Source organism: Colobus angolensis, unplaced genomic scaffold (genome assembly GCF_000951035.1).
Source record: "Colobus angolensis palliatus isolate OR3802 unplaced genomic scaffold, Cang.pa_1.0 Scaffold7, whole genome shotgun sequence".
NCBI classification, from domain to species: domain Eukaryota; kingdom Metazoa; phylum Chordata; class Mammalia; order Primates; family Cercopithecidae; genus Colobus; species Colobus angolensis.
This window is the reverse complement of record NW_012120709.1, coordinates 20,957,448-20,974,367: the sequence shown is the minus strand read 5'-3', so window position 1 is coordinate 20,974,367 and position 16,920 is coordinate 20,957,448. Positions and strand designations below refer to the sequence as shown.

Below are 16,920 nucleotides of genomic sequence, written 5' to 3'. Positions count from 1 at the left end.
GACCAGATCAAACCAGACCAGACCAGACCAGAGCAAACCAGACCAGACCAGATCAAACCAGATCAAACCAGACCAGACCAGATCAAACCAGACCATACCATACCAGACTAGACCAGATCAGACCAGACAAGACCAGGCTAGACCAGATCACACCAGACCAGACCTGACCAGATCAAACCAGACTAGATCAGATCAGACCAAACCAGACTAGACCAGATCAAACCAGACCAGACCAGATCAAACCAGACCAGACCAGACCAGATCAAGCCAGACCAGACCAGACCAGACCAGATCAAACCAGACCAAACCAGACCAGACCAGACCAAACCAGACCAGACCAAACGAGATCAAACCAGATCAGATCAAACGAGATCAAACCAGACCAGACCAGATCAAACCAGACCAGACCAGATCAAACCAGACCAAACCAGACCAGACCATATCAAACCAGACCAGACCAGATCATCAAACCAGACCAGACCAGATCAAACCAGACCAGACCAAACCAGACCAGACCAGATCAAACCAGACCAGACCAGATCAAACCAGACCAGACCAGACCAGATCAAACCAGATCAAACCAGATCAAACCAGACCAAACCAGATCAGACCAGACCAGATCAAACCAGATCAGACCAGACCAGACCAGATTAAACCAGACCAGACCAGATCAAACCAGATCAAGCCAGACCAAACCAGATCAAACCAGACCAGACCAGTTCAAACCAGACTAGACCAGACCAGACCAGACTAGACCAGATCAAACCAGACCAGACCAGATCAAACCAGAAGACTCATTTGTCTACTGTGACTCAGTATTCACTGTTTTCCCACTCCTAGCCACTCTCAGTGGCTACATAAGTAAATAAATAAGTAAGCAAGCTGGGGATAATAATTCTCCCAGGGAAACTTAAAGGAAACAAATCAAACTCGGAATTCACACGCAAAAGCCAAACCACATAGGTTTTTCATGTAACGTCCTACCAATCATAAGATCACAATATAGAATTACACAAGAAAACCATCTACCATAAGCAAAAATAGAAGGATTTCATGGAATTCGATCTCCAAGAAATTCATATGCGAGTCATCATTGAAGACTATAAGCATTTAAAATTACAAAATAGAATCAAATCTATGTGAAAGAAGAAACTAGGAAAAACATCACACAGGTTGGCAAAAGTACTAAATAATAGTTCCAGATATGAAAAATATACTCATTAAAATAGCAAATAACAGTAATATTATAAAGTCCCATAATCTTAGAAAGTCCCTAATCTTATAAATTCTGTGGATAGGTCAAACAGCATATTAGACAAAGATGAAGAGAGAAATAGTGAAACTGCAGATAGAACTGAATAAATTACTCAGAATATAGTGCAAAGAGGATGGAAATATAAAATAGAAGGCTAGAGACATAAAGTATATAATGAGAAAGTCTAAAAAGAGCCTTTTTTGGGGGGAGTGGAGAGAAGAATTTGAAAAGATAATTAAGAATTTTCTATAAGAAATATGTGAATCCTTAGATTAAGATTCCCAATGAGTCCCAAGCAGCATAAAGAGAAGTAAATCTACACCGAGGCACAGTACAGAACACCCAAGAAATATAAAATGAGTCTAAAATTTCTTGTGTTCACAATAGAATGAATGCTGGTACTTTTTCCTGAGATAGAGAACAATGAAAGAAGCCCACAGTTTGGCTGGAAAGAACATGAACTTGATATGGGACATTTTACTTTGGGAAATCTCTGGGCTGTCAAAAGTAGAAGCCAAGTAGTCTCTTGTGGAAAAATCTTCTTTCACATTATTTGTCTAAAACAGGGTTTCCTAACCATTGCACTATTGACATTTTGGGCTGAATAATTCTTTGTTGTGGGAAGCTGTCTTGTGCACTGTAACATGTTTAGCAGCATCTCTGGTCTCCACCCACTAAATGCCAGTTAGCACTCCTCCTAATTGTGAAAAACAAAAACTAGATATCCCCTAGAATGCAAAATCACCTCTAGTTGAGAACCACTGGTCTAAGAGAAGATGGTGATTTGGTATATACAGTATCTACTGAGAAGCTACAGGTTTCTGTTTTGTTTGTTTGTTTGTTTTTTATGTTCTCATGGATACATTGAGATACTAACTCTCTTCCAAAGACCTTCTTACCTCCAAAGCCCTTCTCTCTGATCTTGAGCCACAGTGCACTTCATCTGACAGCTCTCTTGGCCTTCTTGGAGCTTTTCTGATCCATTAGCCCTGGAATAAATAAGACACTGACTTTCATAGTCCCAAAGATTCCTCCCTGAATCTTAAAGTCCCTATATTTGAACAGCAGAACAGTCATTCAGAATTAAATGGTTTTTGTAACTTGTAAAATACCTTAAATATACTACAATAACCATAAATATCATATTCTCTCAAGTTAAAAGGTCATTCAAAGATAACCTGAGATTTGTGGTGATTTCAATGCTTGAGGGAAAAACAGGCTAATTGTCTCTTCCCCTTTCTTGAGGGTTGACTCTGTACATTGAAATAATGCAAAGCTTTGAATCCACTGAGGGCTTAGAGAGTAACCCTAAGTCTGCTTTCTGCTGTAAGGGGTAGTGCTTAGAGCAATGGCTTCCAAATTGACTGGATGTCTCAGAATCACCTGGAAGAGCTTTCTGAAAACAGAAACTATCCGGTTTCTACACTGAAAATTAGGTCTGGGGTGGGGTTCCAAAATCTGTATTGTTTTAAAAAACTTCCCATGCATACTGCTAGGTTTCAGAACTACTTTAAAGAATGGACATCCCTACTCAGGTGAATAACTATTCGGCATCATTACTGACATGGCCCTAAAATAACAGTTTTCTGTGTTGTAAGTTAGAGTTGTTGTTAAAGATGTCAGCATATTCCTAAATAATTCATGGTTCAAAGAGAGTATCAAATATAGAAACTTCAAACTGCAAGTATAGAAACAGAATAGAAAGTCCAGAAAAAGACCAACAAAATACACTCAACTGATTTTCAACAAAGGCACCAAAATAATTCCATAAGGAATGGACAGTCTTTTCTGCAAATGGTGTTGGAACAACTGGATATCCAAATGGGGAAAATAAAAATGAACCCTGACTTCTCCTTCATACCAATTCATACCACTTTATACCAAACATAAAAATTAATTTGGGAAGAATGATGGGATCAAGCACAAAACTGTAAAGCTGTAAGAAGAAAACAAATTTACAATATTTAGGTAGGTAAGGATTTCTTAAGTAAAACACAAAAAAGCAATAACCATAGAAGAAAAAGTGATAAAAATGAACTGCATTAAAACTAAGATCTTCGGCCGCGCGCAGTGGCTCAAGCCTGTAATCCCAGCACTTTGGGAGGCCGAGTCGGGCGGATCACGAGGTCAGGAGATCGAGACCATCCTGGCTAACACAGTGAAACCCCGTCTCTACTTAAAAACACAAAAAACTAGCCGGACGAGGTGGCGGGCGCCTGTAGTCCCAGCTACTGGGGAGGCTGAGGCAGGAGAATGGCATAAACCCGGGAGGCGGAGCTTGCAGTGAGCTGAGATCCGGCCACAGCACTCCAGCCTGGGTGACAGAGCGAGACTCCGTCTCAAAAAAAAAAAAACAAAAAACAAAAAAAAAAACTAAGATCTTCTATTCTTCAAAAGACACTGTAAAAAGGATAAATCACAAACTAGAAGAAAATATTTACAATACATAAATATGACAAACAGCTTATATCCAGAATATGTGGAGAACGCTTACAACTCAAATAACAAAGAAAACAGACAACCCATTTTTTTAATGGACAAAAGGACTGAACTAACCTTTCACCCCACAAAAGTATATGAATGGCCAATAAGCACTCAAAAAGATGTTCAATATCATTATCCATCAAGAAAATACTAATTTAAAACACATGATATGCTACTTTGTATCCAATAAAGTTACTAAAACTTAAAAGACAGACAATACCAATTATTAATATCGATGTGGAATAAGTGGAAATCTCATGCATTTCTGTACGTAATGTATATGGTACAAACACTGGAAAACATTTTGGCAGTTTCTGATAAAATTAACCATACCCCTTGGCCCAGAAATTCCAGCAAATATGCACCCCCCAAAAATGAAAACATGTCCACAGAAAGATTTTTAAAGGAATTCCTATAGCAACTTTATGCATAATAGCCAAAAAACTGGAAACAACCCAAAAGTTCATCTAGAAACAGGGTAACAAATTGTGGTATAGTCATACCATGGAATGCTGCTCAGCAATTTAAAAAAAAAAAAAAAGAATGAACTGCTGATATAAGCAACACTATGGATTAACCTCAAAATCACTTTGCTGAGGGAAAGAAGCCAGACACAAAAGAGCACATACTATAAGATTTCATATACACAAAGCCCAATAATCAATGGAATGAATCAGTAGTGACAGAAATCAGCAGCAGTTGTCCATGAGGAGTTGGAACTGACTGGAAGGTGATGGGAGAGAACATTTGGGGTAATGAAACTTTCTGTGTCTTGGGTGGTGTGTTGGTTACACAGACACATGTATTTGTCAAAACTCACCAAATTGTACAATTAACATATGTGCATTTCACTCTGTATAAATTTTACTTCATTAAAAAACTAATCGATATGTAGATATGTGTATTTTATTGCTTGTAAATTATACTTATTTGTTAAGTATATGTGTATTTTACTGCTTGTAAATTATACTTATTTGTTACAAAAGCTTAAAAATGCAGTTACAGGCTATTAAATCTATAAAGACAGCAAAATCTAAAAATCGAAACTGGTATGAGGACAAATATATTCAGAAGAAATTTTACAGTCATAAATATATTCATTTTAAAAATAGAAAATCAAAATGAATTTGAAAAATGGCAAAAAAAAAAAAACAAGGTGAGAAACCTAAGATATCAAGAGAAATTATTAGAAAATAAAAGTACATTTGATAAATACATCCAAGAGTTAATTTCTTTGCAAATATCAATAACATGGACAAACCTCTTACATATTTAAACAACAGAAAACACATTCAAAACATTAAAAGCACGAATTAGGCTTTATTCATAGATACAGAAGTATGTAACAATGGTATAAGAAATTTAAACACAGTAACCTAAGCTAAAAATTCTGAAAATAAGGATAAGACACATGATTTTCTAAAAACACATAAACTTACAGAAAAGACTTGAGAAAACAGTTCATCTAAATATCAATAATCACGGGAGAAGTTGAAATTTTTGCCTAAGAAATAGCTCCAAAAGCTGTACCATGTCCAGACAATTTTACAAGTGAGTCCTATTGAAGCTTCAAGGAAAGATAATTAACATGCAATTTAAGTTGTTCCAGAGCAGAGAAAAAGATGGCACACTTCCAATTCATTTTCCCAAACCACCAATACTCTAATACCAAAGCCCACACATAAATACAGCACAAAAAAGGAAATCACAAACTAATCTCACTATTAATATAAATAACATGCTAATCCACTAGAATGTTAAAAACACCAGTCAATTAATTAGTCACATCAATACCTCTGAAGATTAAAACTAATTATTTCAATAATTGCAAAGATTAAAAATAATTAAACTGAAAGCAATATTAAAATAAATACAAAAGCCTCCTGAAAATAGAAGAAAACTTCCTTAATCTAATAGAAAATAGTTATTGCATATTGATAGCCAATGATAAAATATAGAGTGTAGTCTCATTAAATTCAGGAAGAAGAACAGTGTGTTCATTACTCTTTTGCATTTTTCTGTAAGTTATAGCCAATGTAATAAAGGACAATAATTTTAATTGATTATTTTTTAATTAATTATTATGGATACATAATAGTTACACACATTTATATAGTACATGTGACACACTGATACAAGCATACAATGTCTAATGATCAAATCAGGATAATTGGGATATCTATCACCTCAAGTATTTATCATTTCTTTGTGTTAGAAACATTCCAATTTCACTCGTTCAGTTATTTTAAAATATACAATAAATTATTCTTAAATGGGGACAAATGACTCTCTGTTTTCAAGCGATTCTTCTCTATACAGAAAAACCTGAGTAAATAAAACGAAAATGTACTAGCAGAAGTCAGTAAGATAACTAGTTTAAAAAGATACAAAAGTCAGCAATATAGATACAGATATTGACATCAATACAGATAATAGATAGAGACATAGATCTCAACGGTAATCACTTAAAGAAATTTAACAGGAAAAAAGTTCCATCTTAAACAATAATCAGAAACATGCAATACGTAAGAAACATCCTAACAAGAAATGCAAAACGTCTTATATAATGAAAACTACCAAACTTCACTGAGGCCCAAAAAAGACAACCTGTTTGTTAGTACGTTTAATAACATGAACATAAGGCAATTTAAATGAAGATACCAATGAAATGCTTAAGAAGTAAACTCAATTATTCCAACGTTCATGTGAAAGAATAAACAAGTTATAACTGACATAAATTATTTTAAAAGATGCTTAACAGCATAATAAAATATGTGGAATATCTTTGTATTTTACCAAATACAGTTGTTCATTGCTTAATAACAAAGATATATTCTGAGAAATGCATCATTAAGCAATTTTGTTGTTGTACAAGAGTCTACTTACACAAACCTAGATGGCATAGCCTACCACACACCTAGGCTATATGATATTGCCCATTGCTCCTAGGCTACAAACCTGTACAGCATTTATACTGTTTTTATACTATATTTATACAGTATTGAATACTGTAGGCAACTGTAACACAATGATAAATATTTGTGTATTTAAACATATCAAAATATAGAAAAAGTACAGTAAAAATATAATATAAAAGATAAACAATGGTACCCCTGTATAGAGTACTTACCACAAATGGAGCTTGCAGGGCTGGAAGTTGCTCTGACTGAGTCAGTGAGTGGTGAGTAAATGGGAAGGCCTAGGACATTACATACACTATTACAGAGTTTATAAACATTTGCACTTGCTGTACAAAAACACTCTTTTCTTTATATCTTTATTCTATAAGCTTTCTGCTAATTTTAAATTCTTTTTTTTTTTCTTAATTTTGCTGAAAATTAAGACACAAACACACACATTACTCTAGGCCTACACAGGGTCAGGATCATCAATATCACTGTCTTCCACCTTCACATCCTATAAGACCGTGAGTTGCACAGCGGCAGTAACATGGGGGGGGTCACCTCCTATACTAACAATGCCCTCTTCTGAAATACCTCCTGCAGGACCTGCCTGAGGCTGTTTCAATAAGTAGAAAAAGTATATTCTGAAATAATAATAAAAAAGTATCATACACTAAATACATAAACCAGTAACATAATCGTTTATTATCATTATCAATAATGTACCATACATAATTATATATATATGCTATACTTTTATATGACTGGTAGCACAGGTTTGTTTACACCAGCATCAGCACAAAGACATAAGTAATATTACACTACAATGTTATGATGGCTACTACATCACTAGGCAAGAGGAATTTTTCAGCTCCATTATAATCTTACGAGACCGCCATCATATATATGGTCCATTGTTCATCAAAACATCATTATGCAGCAGCTGACTATCAAAACATACTATAAAGACACACATATTAGAGTAATTGGGTATTGTAACAGGGATAAAAATCAAGAATCAGAACAAATTATATATAACAACTACTTCTACGATTAAAAAACAAAACAAAACAAAAAACGTTGAGGAGGTGGAACAAAATGGCCAAATGGAAGCCTCCTGTGATCCTCCCCCACTGCAGGAACAACAAACTGAACAACTATCCATACAATAAAGAACCTAAAGAACCAAAAATCAGGTGAGGGATATCACAGTACCTGGTTTTGTTTGTTTGTTTGTTTGTTTGTTTCTTTGAGACGGAGTCTCACTCTGTCGCCCAGGCTGGAGTGCAGTGGAGTGATATCGGCTCACTGCAAGTTCCACCTCCCGGGTTCAGCCATTCTCCTGCCTCAGCCTCCCGAGTAGCTGGGACTACAGGCGCCCACCACCACGCCCAGCTAATTTTTTTGTATTTTTAGTAGAGACAGGGTTTCACCATGTTGGCCAGGATAGTCTTGACCTCCTGACCTTGTGATCCACCCGCCTCGGCCTCCCAAAGTGCTGGGATTACAGGCGGGAGCCACCGCGCCCAGCCCACAGTACCTGGTTTTAACCTCATATTAAGGAAAGAGAAACTGAAGAGGGTAGGAAAGACAGTCTTGAATTGCCTACGCCACGCCTTCCCCAGTAGCAGTGGCATGGGATGGAGAGAAAAATCTGTGCACTTGGGGGAGGGAGAGCACAGTGATTGTGGGACATGGCATTGGAACTAAGTCCTGCCCTGTCACAGAGGAAAGCAACGTAGGACAGAACTCAGCTGGCACCCACAGAGGGAGCATTTAGACTAGCCCTACCAAGAGGCAAATTGTCCATCCCAGAAGTAAGGACCTGAGTTCCAGCAAGACCCACCAACATGGGCTAAAAATCTCTGGAGTGGGCTCCTAAATTAATTTGAAAGGCAGTCTAGGCCACAAGGATTGCAACTCCTGGGCAAGTCCTGGTGCTATGCCAGGCTTGGAGCCAGCTGACTTGGGTTACACATGACCAAGTGAGATACCAGCTGCTGTGGCCAGGACAGGGCTTGTGTCATCTGTCTCCCAACCCCAAGCAGTGCAGCTTGCGGCTCCAGGAGAGACTTCTTCCCTGTGCTCAAGGAGAGGAGAGGGACAAGTAAAGAGGACTTTGTCTTGCAACTTGGAAACCAGATGAGCCACAGTAGGATAGGGCACCAGGCAGAATCCTACAGCCCCCATTCCAGGTCCCAGCTCCCAGACATTTCTAAACACACTCTGGGGAATAAAGGAACCCCTCGTGTTGAAGTGAAAGACCTAGTCCTGGCGAGATCCATCACCTGCTAACTAAAGAGCCCTTGGGCCCTGAATAAGCTAATAGTAGCCAGGCAGTATTCACTTCAGGCCTTGGGTGAGACTCAGAGCAATGCTGGCTGCAGGTGTGACCCAGCACATTCTCAGATGTGGTGGCTATAGGAAGACACTGCTTCTGCTTGAGGAAAGAAGGAAGACTAAAGGGAACTCTGTCTTGCAGCTTGGGTACCAACCTGGCAACAGTGGGGCAGAGCACCAAGTGGGCTCCTGGGGTAGGGGCGGCCATGAGGAGAGACCCTTCTGCTTGAGGAAAGAGTGGAGAAAACTTTTGTCTTGTGGCTTGGGTCCAGTTCAGCCACAGTAGAATAGAGCACTAAGGTTCTCAACTAGAGTCCCTGGTCCCTGAATGGCATCTCTGGACCCACCAGCAGCCAGAGAGAACTCACCGCCCTGTAAGGAAGGACATAAGCCTGGCTGGATTTCCCACCTGCTGACTGGAGAAGCTCTTGAGCCTTGAGTGAACATAGGCAGTAGCCAGGCAGTGGTCAATGCAGGCCTTGGGTGAGACCCAGTGCTGTGCTGGTTTCAGGTCTGATCCAGCACTGTCCCACTGGTGGTGGCCACAGGTGTGCTTGTGTCACTCCTTCCCCAGCTCCAGGCAACTCAGCATAAAGACAGAGATTTTTGTTTGTTTGGAGGAAAGTAAAGAAAGAGAACAAAAATGTCTGCCTGGCAATCCAGAGAATTCTGCCAGATCTCACCCAAAACCACCAAGGTGGTACCTCTGAGTCTACAAGAGCCACAGTATTACTGCGTTTAGGGTGTGCCCTAAAGCCAATATGGCTGCAGTGACCAAAGACATCACAACATCCAAGTTCCTCTGAGTACCTGGAAAGCCTTCCCAAGAAGGACAGGTGCACACAAGCCCAAACCATGAAGACTACAATAAATACCTAACTCTTGAATGCCCAGACACTGAAGAACATCCACATGCATCAAGAACATTTGGGAAAACATTAACTTTCTAAATGAACTAAATACACCGTGACATATCCCAGAGAGGAAGAGATACGCGACATTTCAGACAGAGAATTCAAAATAGCTGTTTTAAGGAAGCTCAGCAAAATCCAGGATAACAGAGAAGAAAGTCAGAATCATATCAGATAAATTTACAAAACAGATTGAAATAATTAAAAAGAATCTAGCAGAAGTTCTGAAGCTGAAAAAGGCTATTGGTCTATTGAAGAATGCATCATAGTCTCTCAGTAGCAAAATGATCAAGAAGAAAGAATTAGTTAAGTTTGAATACAGGCTATTTGAAAATACACAGTCAGGGAGACAAAAGAAAAAAAAATAAAAAAGAAAAAGGTATGCCTACAAGATCTAGAGTCTCCAAAGAGCAAATCTAAGAGGTATTAACCTTAAAAAGGAGGTGGACAAAGAGATAGGGGTAGAAAGTTTATTCAAAGGGATAATTACAAAGAACTTCCCAAACCTAGGGAATATATCAATATTCAAGTACAAAAAGGTTATAGGATACCAAGCAGATTTAATCCAAAGAAGACTACCTAAGGCATTTAATAATTAAACTCCCAAAGGTCAAGGATTTACAAATGATCCTAAAAGCAGCAAGAGAAAAGAAACAAATAACATATTATGGAGCTCTAATATGTCTAGCAGCAGACTTCTCAGTGGAAACCCTACAGGCCAAGAGTGAGTGGCATGACATATTCAAAGTGCTGAAGGAAAAAACTTTTACCATTGAATAGTATATCCAGCAAAAATATCCTTCAAATATGAAGGAGAAACTAAGACTTTTCCAAACAAAAGCTGAAGGATTTCATCAATATCAGACCTTTTCTATAAGAAATGACAAAGGTAGTTCTTCAGTCTGAAAAAAAGGAGGTAAATGAGCAATATGAAATCATGTGAAGGTATTCACTAATAAGAGTAAAAACACAAAAAAGTACAGAATATTATAACACCGTAATTGTAATGTGCAAACTATATCATGAGTAGAAAGACTAAATGGTGAACAAATAAAAAAATAATAACTACAACTTTTCAAGACAGAGACAGTATAAGACTTAATAAAAACAATAAAAAGTTAAAAAGCAAGGAAATAAAGTGTAGTGTTCACATTAGTTTACTCTTTGCTTGCCATTTTGTTGTTTGCACAATCAGTGTTAAGTTGTCATGGGTTCAAAATGATGGGTTATAAGATATTATTTGAAAGCCTTGCAGTAACAAATCAAAAATCATACAACAGATATACAAAATAAAAAGCAAGAAGTTAAAACATACCACCTGAGAAAATCATCTTCACTAAAAGGAAGACAGGAAGAAGGGAAAGAAGGAAGAGAAGACCAGAAAGCAACCAGAAAACAAACAACAAAATGGTAGGAGTAAGCCCTTGCTTATCAATAATAACATTGAATGTAAATGAACTAAACTCTTCAATCAAAAGTAACAAGAGCGGCTGAAAGGATAAAAATAAAAAGACCAAATAATCTGTTGCCTACAAGAAACACACTTCACCATAAGACATACATAGACTGAAAATAAAGGGATGGAAAAGGACCTTTCATGCTAATGGAAACCAAAAAAGTTTATAAGTATGAATAGCTACACTTATATCAGACAAAATAGATTTCAAGACAAAAACTATAAAAAGAGACAAAGAAGGGCATTATATAATAATAAGATGGTCAATTCAGAAAGAGGATATAACAATTGTGACTATACATGTACTCAACATTGGAGCACATACATATATAAAACAAATGTTATTAAAGCTAAAGAGAGCAAAAATCCCAATACAATAATAGTTGGAAAATTTAACACCCTAATTTCAGCATTGGACAGATCATCCAGACAGAAAATCAACAAAGAAACATTGGGCTTAATCTGCACTATAGATCAAATTGACCTAATAGATATTTAGAAAACATTTCATCCAATGCCTGCAGGAAACACAATCTTCTCAGCACGTGGATAATTCTCAAGGATGAACCATATGTTAGGCCACAGAAAAGCCTTTAAAGATTTTTTAGAAACTGAAATTATATCAAGTATCTTTCTGAAAACAATGGAATAAAACTACAAATCGATAACAAGAGGAATTTTTGGAAGCTATACAAATACATGAAAATTAAACAATATGCTCTTAAATAATAAAGATCAGAGCAGAAATAAAATTCAAACAAAAAATTCCAAATATCAACAAAATGGAAAGTTGATGTTTTTAAAAGATAAACAAAATTGAAAAACCTTTGGCTCAACTAAGAAGAGAGCAGACCCAAATAAATAAAGAAGAAAAAGGAGACATTAACACCAAAACTACACAAATTCAAAGGATCATTAGAGGGTTCTATGAGCAACCACATGCCAACAAATTGGAAAAGCTAGAAGTAATTGATAAATTCGTAGACGCATAAAACCTCCCAATATTAAGCCATGAATAAATCCAAAATCTGAACAGGCCAATAACAAGTAATAACATTGAAGCCATAATAAAAAGTCTCCCAGCAAAGAAAAGCCCAGGACCTGATGGCTTCATTGCTGAATTCTCCCAAATGTTTAAAGAATGAATAGCAATCTTACTCATACTATTCCAAAAAATAAAGAAGGTGAGAACACTTCCAAACTCATTCAACGAAGGCCGTTTTATCCTGACACCAAAACCAGACAATACTATATCAGAAAAGGAAAAATAAAGGTCAATATCACTGACAAACATTGATGCAAAAATTCTCAAGAAAATACTAGCAAACCAAATTCAACAACACATTAAGATGATCTTTCATCATGGCCAAGTGGGATTTATCCCAGGCATGCTGGGATGGCCCAATATATGCAAATCAATGTGATACATCAGATCACATGCAAAAACCATATGATCACGTCGATTAATGCTAAAAAAGCATTTGATAAAATTCAACATCCCTTCATGATAAAAACCCTTAAAAAAACTGGGTATAGAAGGAATAGACCTCAACATAATAAAAGTAATGTGCCGCAGACCCATATCATATTGAATGGAGAAAAATCTTAAAGCCTTTTCTCTAAGATCTGGAACAAAACAAGCATGCCCAGTTTTACAACTGTTGTCCAGCATAGGATGGGAAACCCTAGTTAGTGCAGTCAGACAAGAGAAACAAATAAAAGCCATCCAAACTGGAAAGGAAATTTTACTGCAATTAGAAAAGAAGAAGTCAAATTGTCCTTGTTTGTAGATGACATGAGCTTGTATTTGGAAAAACCTAAAGACTCCACCAAATAATATTAGAACTGATAAGAAAATTCAGTAAACGTGCAGGATACAAAATCAACATACAAAAATCAGTAGCATCTCTATATACCAACAGTGAACAATCTGAAAAAGAAATCAAGGAAGTAATTCAATTTATAGTAGTTAAAATAAAATTAAATACCTAGGAATAAATTTAACCAAAGAAGTGAAAGCTCTCTATAATGAAAACTATAAAACACTGACGCAAGAAATTTTTTTCACACAAAAAGGAAAGATACTCCATATTCATTGATTGGTGGAATCAATATTTTTAAAACGTCCATACTGCCCAAAGCCATCTTCAGATTCAACGCAATTTCTATCAAAATACCAATAACATTCTTAACAGAAATAGAAAAAAAACAAAAAAGACCCAGAAGAGCCAAAGCTATCATCAGCAAAAATAACAGAACTGGTGAAATCACATTGCCTGACTTCAAGCTATACTACAGAGCTATTGTAAACAAGACAGCATAGTACTGGCATAACAAGAAACACACAGACCAATAGAACAGAGTAGAGAACCCAGAAACAAATCCATACGTCTACAATGAACTCATTTCTGACAAAGGTACCAAGAACATACATTGCGGAAAGGACAGTCTCTTCAATAAATGATGCTGAGAAAACTGGCTCTCCATATGTAGAAAAATGAAACCACCCCTATCTCTCACCATAAACAAGCATCAAATCAAAATGGATTAAACACTTAAATCTAAGACCGCAAACTATGAAACGACTAGAAGAAAACACCGGGGAAACTCTCTAGGACATTGAAGTAGTCAAGGATTTCTTGACTATAATACATAATCACAGGCAACCAAAGCAAAAATGGACAAATGGGATCATATCAAATTATAAAGCCTCTGTACAGCAAAGGAAACAATCCGCAAAGTGAAGAGACAACCCACAGAATGGGAGAAAATATTTGCAACCTACTCATCTGACAAGAGATTAGTAACCAGAATATGTAAGGAGCTCAAACAACTCTATAAGAAAATATCTAATAATCCAATTTTAAAGTGGGCAAAAGATTTGAACAGACATCTTTACAAAGAAGACATACAAATGGCAAACAGTTATATAAAAACATGCTCAACTTTATTGATCATTAGAGAAATGCAAACCAAAACTACAATGAGATATCATCTTACTCCAGTTATAATAAAATGGCTTTTATCCAAAACACAGGCAATAACAAATACTGGTGAGAATGTGGAGAAAAAGGAACCTTTGTACATGCTGGTGGGAATGTAAATTTGGTAGTTCCTCGAAAAACCAAAAATAGAACTATCATACAATCCAGCAATTCCACTGCTAAGTATATACCCCCCAAAAAGGAAATCAGTATATTAAAGAGAAATCTGCACTCCCATGTTTATCACAGCACAATAGCCAAAAGTTAGGATCAACCTAAGTGTCCATCAACAGATGAATGGATAAAGAAAATGTAGTACATATACACAATGGAGTACTATTTAGCCATAAAAAAGAATGAGGTCCTGTCATTTGCAACAACATGAATGGAACTGGAGGTCATTATGTTAAGTGAAATAAGCCAGGCACAGAAAGAAAAACTTCACATGTTCTCACTTACTTGTGGGAGCTAAAAACTTAAAACAATTGAACTCATGGAGATAGAGAGAAGGATGGTTACCAGACACTGGGAAGGGTAGTATGTTTGGGAAGTGGGGATGATTAATGGGTATAAAAATAGAGTGGATAAACAAGATTTATTATTTGATAGCACAACAGGGTGACTATAGTCAACAATAATGTATTGTACATTTAAAAATAACTAGAATGACTAGGTATGGTGGCTCACGCCTGTAATCCAAACACTTTGGTAGGCCAAGGTGGGAGGATCACTTGAGGTCAGGAGTTCGAGACCAGCCTGGTCAACACAGTGAAGCCCCGTCTCTACTTAAAAAAAAAAAAAAAAAGACAAAAATTAGCCAGGCGTGATGGTGGGCACCTGCAACCCCAGCTATTCTGGAAGCTGAGGCAGGAGAATTGCTTGAACCTGGGAGGCGGAGGCTGCAGTGAGCCAAGATCGTGCCACTACACTCTAGCCTGGGCAACAGAGTAAGACTGTCTCAAAAAATAAAAATAACTGGAAATATATAATTGAATGGTTTATAACACAAGGAAAGGATAAATGCTTGAGGTGCTGGATACCCCTTTTACCCTGACGTGTTTAATACATATCATATGTCCGTATCAAAACATCTCATATACCCCATAAATATATACACCTATTATGTGACCACAAAAATTTGAAATTTTAAAAAATATCATTTTGAATCAAAACCTCTGGGAAGAGGAGGAAGAGTTATTCCCATTTATCAAAAAAGGACACTAAGGATCAAAGTGATAAATTAACTTGCTCTAAGTCACCCAGTTAGCACCCAGCTAGAAAATATTATTAACAGTGACTATGTCTCAGAGATGGAATTATAAATTATTATTTTTCTGCTTTTTTTATCATTCTATAAACAGAAATAAGAATATTTTTGAAATACTAAAGTGATATAAATTTCATTTCCCATATGTCATGTTATCCTGCAAGTCCCACCTACCTGATCAACAATATTCATCATTTCAGGTGGAAAGAGAAGTGTTGCTCAGTTTACGTGTTCAAACCAGAATTCTAGCCCGCAGAAACAGAAAAGACGTGAAAGCTAACTCGGTTTGTTTTTTAAGGAGAATAAAGGGGGTTTCTAATATCCCTTCATATATCATAGATCATAAATCAAGAGAGTCAAGTCTGGCCAACTTGACCAGAATCTTACAAAAAGCCAAGGAGTAGACAACAAAAAAGATATGGCATTCCCACTACCTAGAGAGGAAAAGTGGAAAGCCCTTTGGGCACTGGGAAAACAAGCCCAGAGAGGAGAAAGAAAAAGAGAGAAGGAGAGAGCACAGACAGTCATCAAGGAGGTCCTCAATTCTACCCTCCACATCCAAAACTTAGGGAAAGTACAACAAAAATACCCCAGATAGTTTAAGGCAATGCCAAAACTAAAGGGGGGACTTGAATTTCACTTTCCATTTGGAATTTTGATAACAGAATAACTTGCAGGATATATGATTCCATTAGTCAAGTGGAAAGGACGGCAGAGTTGAACAATACAAAGTCATAGGGGAGGGATATGGAAGAGGAGTGCTGCTGAGTCACATTAGGTCATCGCCATCAGTAGGAGCCCAGTGGGGGCTCAGTCATCAGTGAGACATGATGGAGAACTTACCCAAGTTCTCCATGGAAGAGCAACCATCTTCCATTTCCCTTGACTGGAAAACAGGCCAAAAGTTACAAAACCCATAAAAGCATCAATGGTAGATGCAGGAAGAATAGCATCAGACACTCAAAGGTGAGGTAGCATGAGTTTCACATCAGCCAGGGTTCAGTGGGAACCAGCAGAGGATGAGTCTTCTTGGGATGGAACTCCTACTATCACGAGGTGATGCAAGCTTCTTTCTCTGCCCAGAGACCAATCAGGGAAAGAGAAGAAGGAAGGGAGTGTGATCACAGGGGTATGGCAGGGAGAGGAATCCTCTAAGACTTTCCATTTTACTAACAAAAGAAATGTGGGAGTCATCTGAAAGACACCCTCTTAAACCATAAGAGACTATAGCCTGGGATGGGAAGTTTTACTTTTTCCCTGACACCATCAACAACAGGAACAATATTAAGCCAGACACAGAAAAGTTAGAAACCTATATAT

The 16,920-nt window shown here is 37.1% G+C and overlaps 1 pseudogene; it reads left to right on the top strand.

The window, feature by feature from the left end:
- The window catches only part of LOC105501203, a 29,391-nt pseudogene extending 13,511 nt beyond the window's left edge, over nucleotides 1-15,880 (top strand).
- Nucleotides 15,881-16,920: the final 1,040 nt, after the last annotated feature.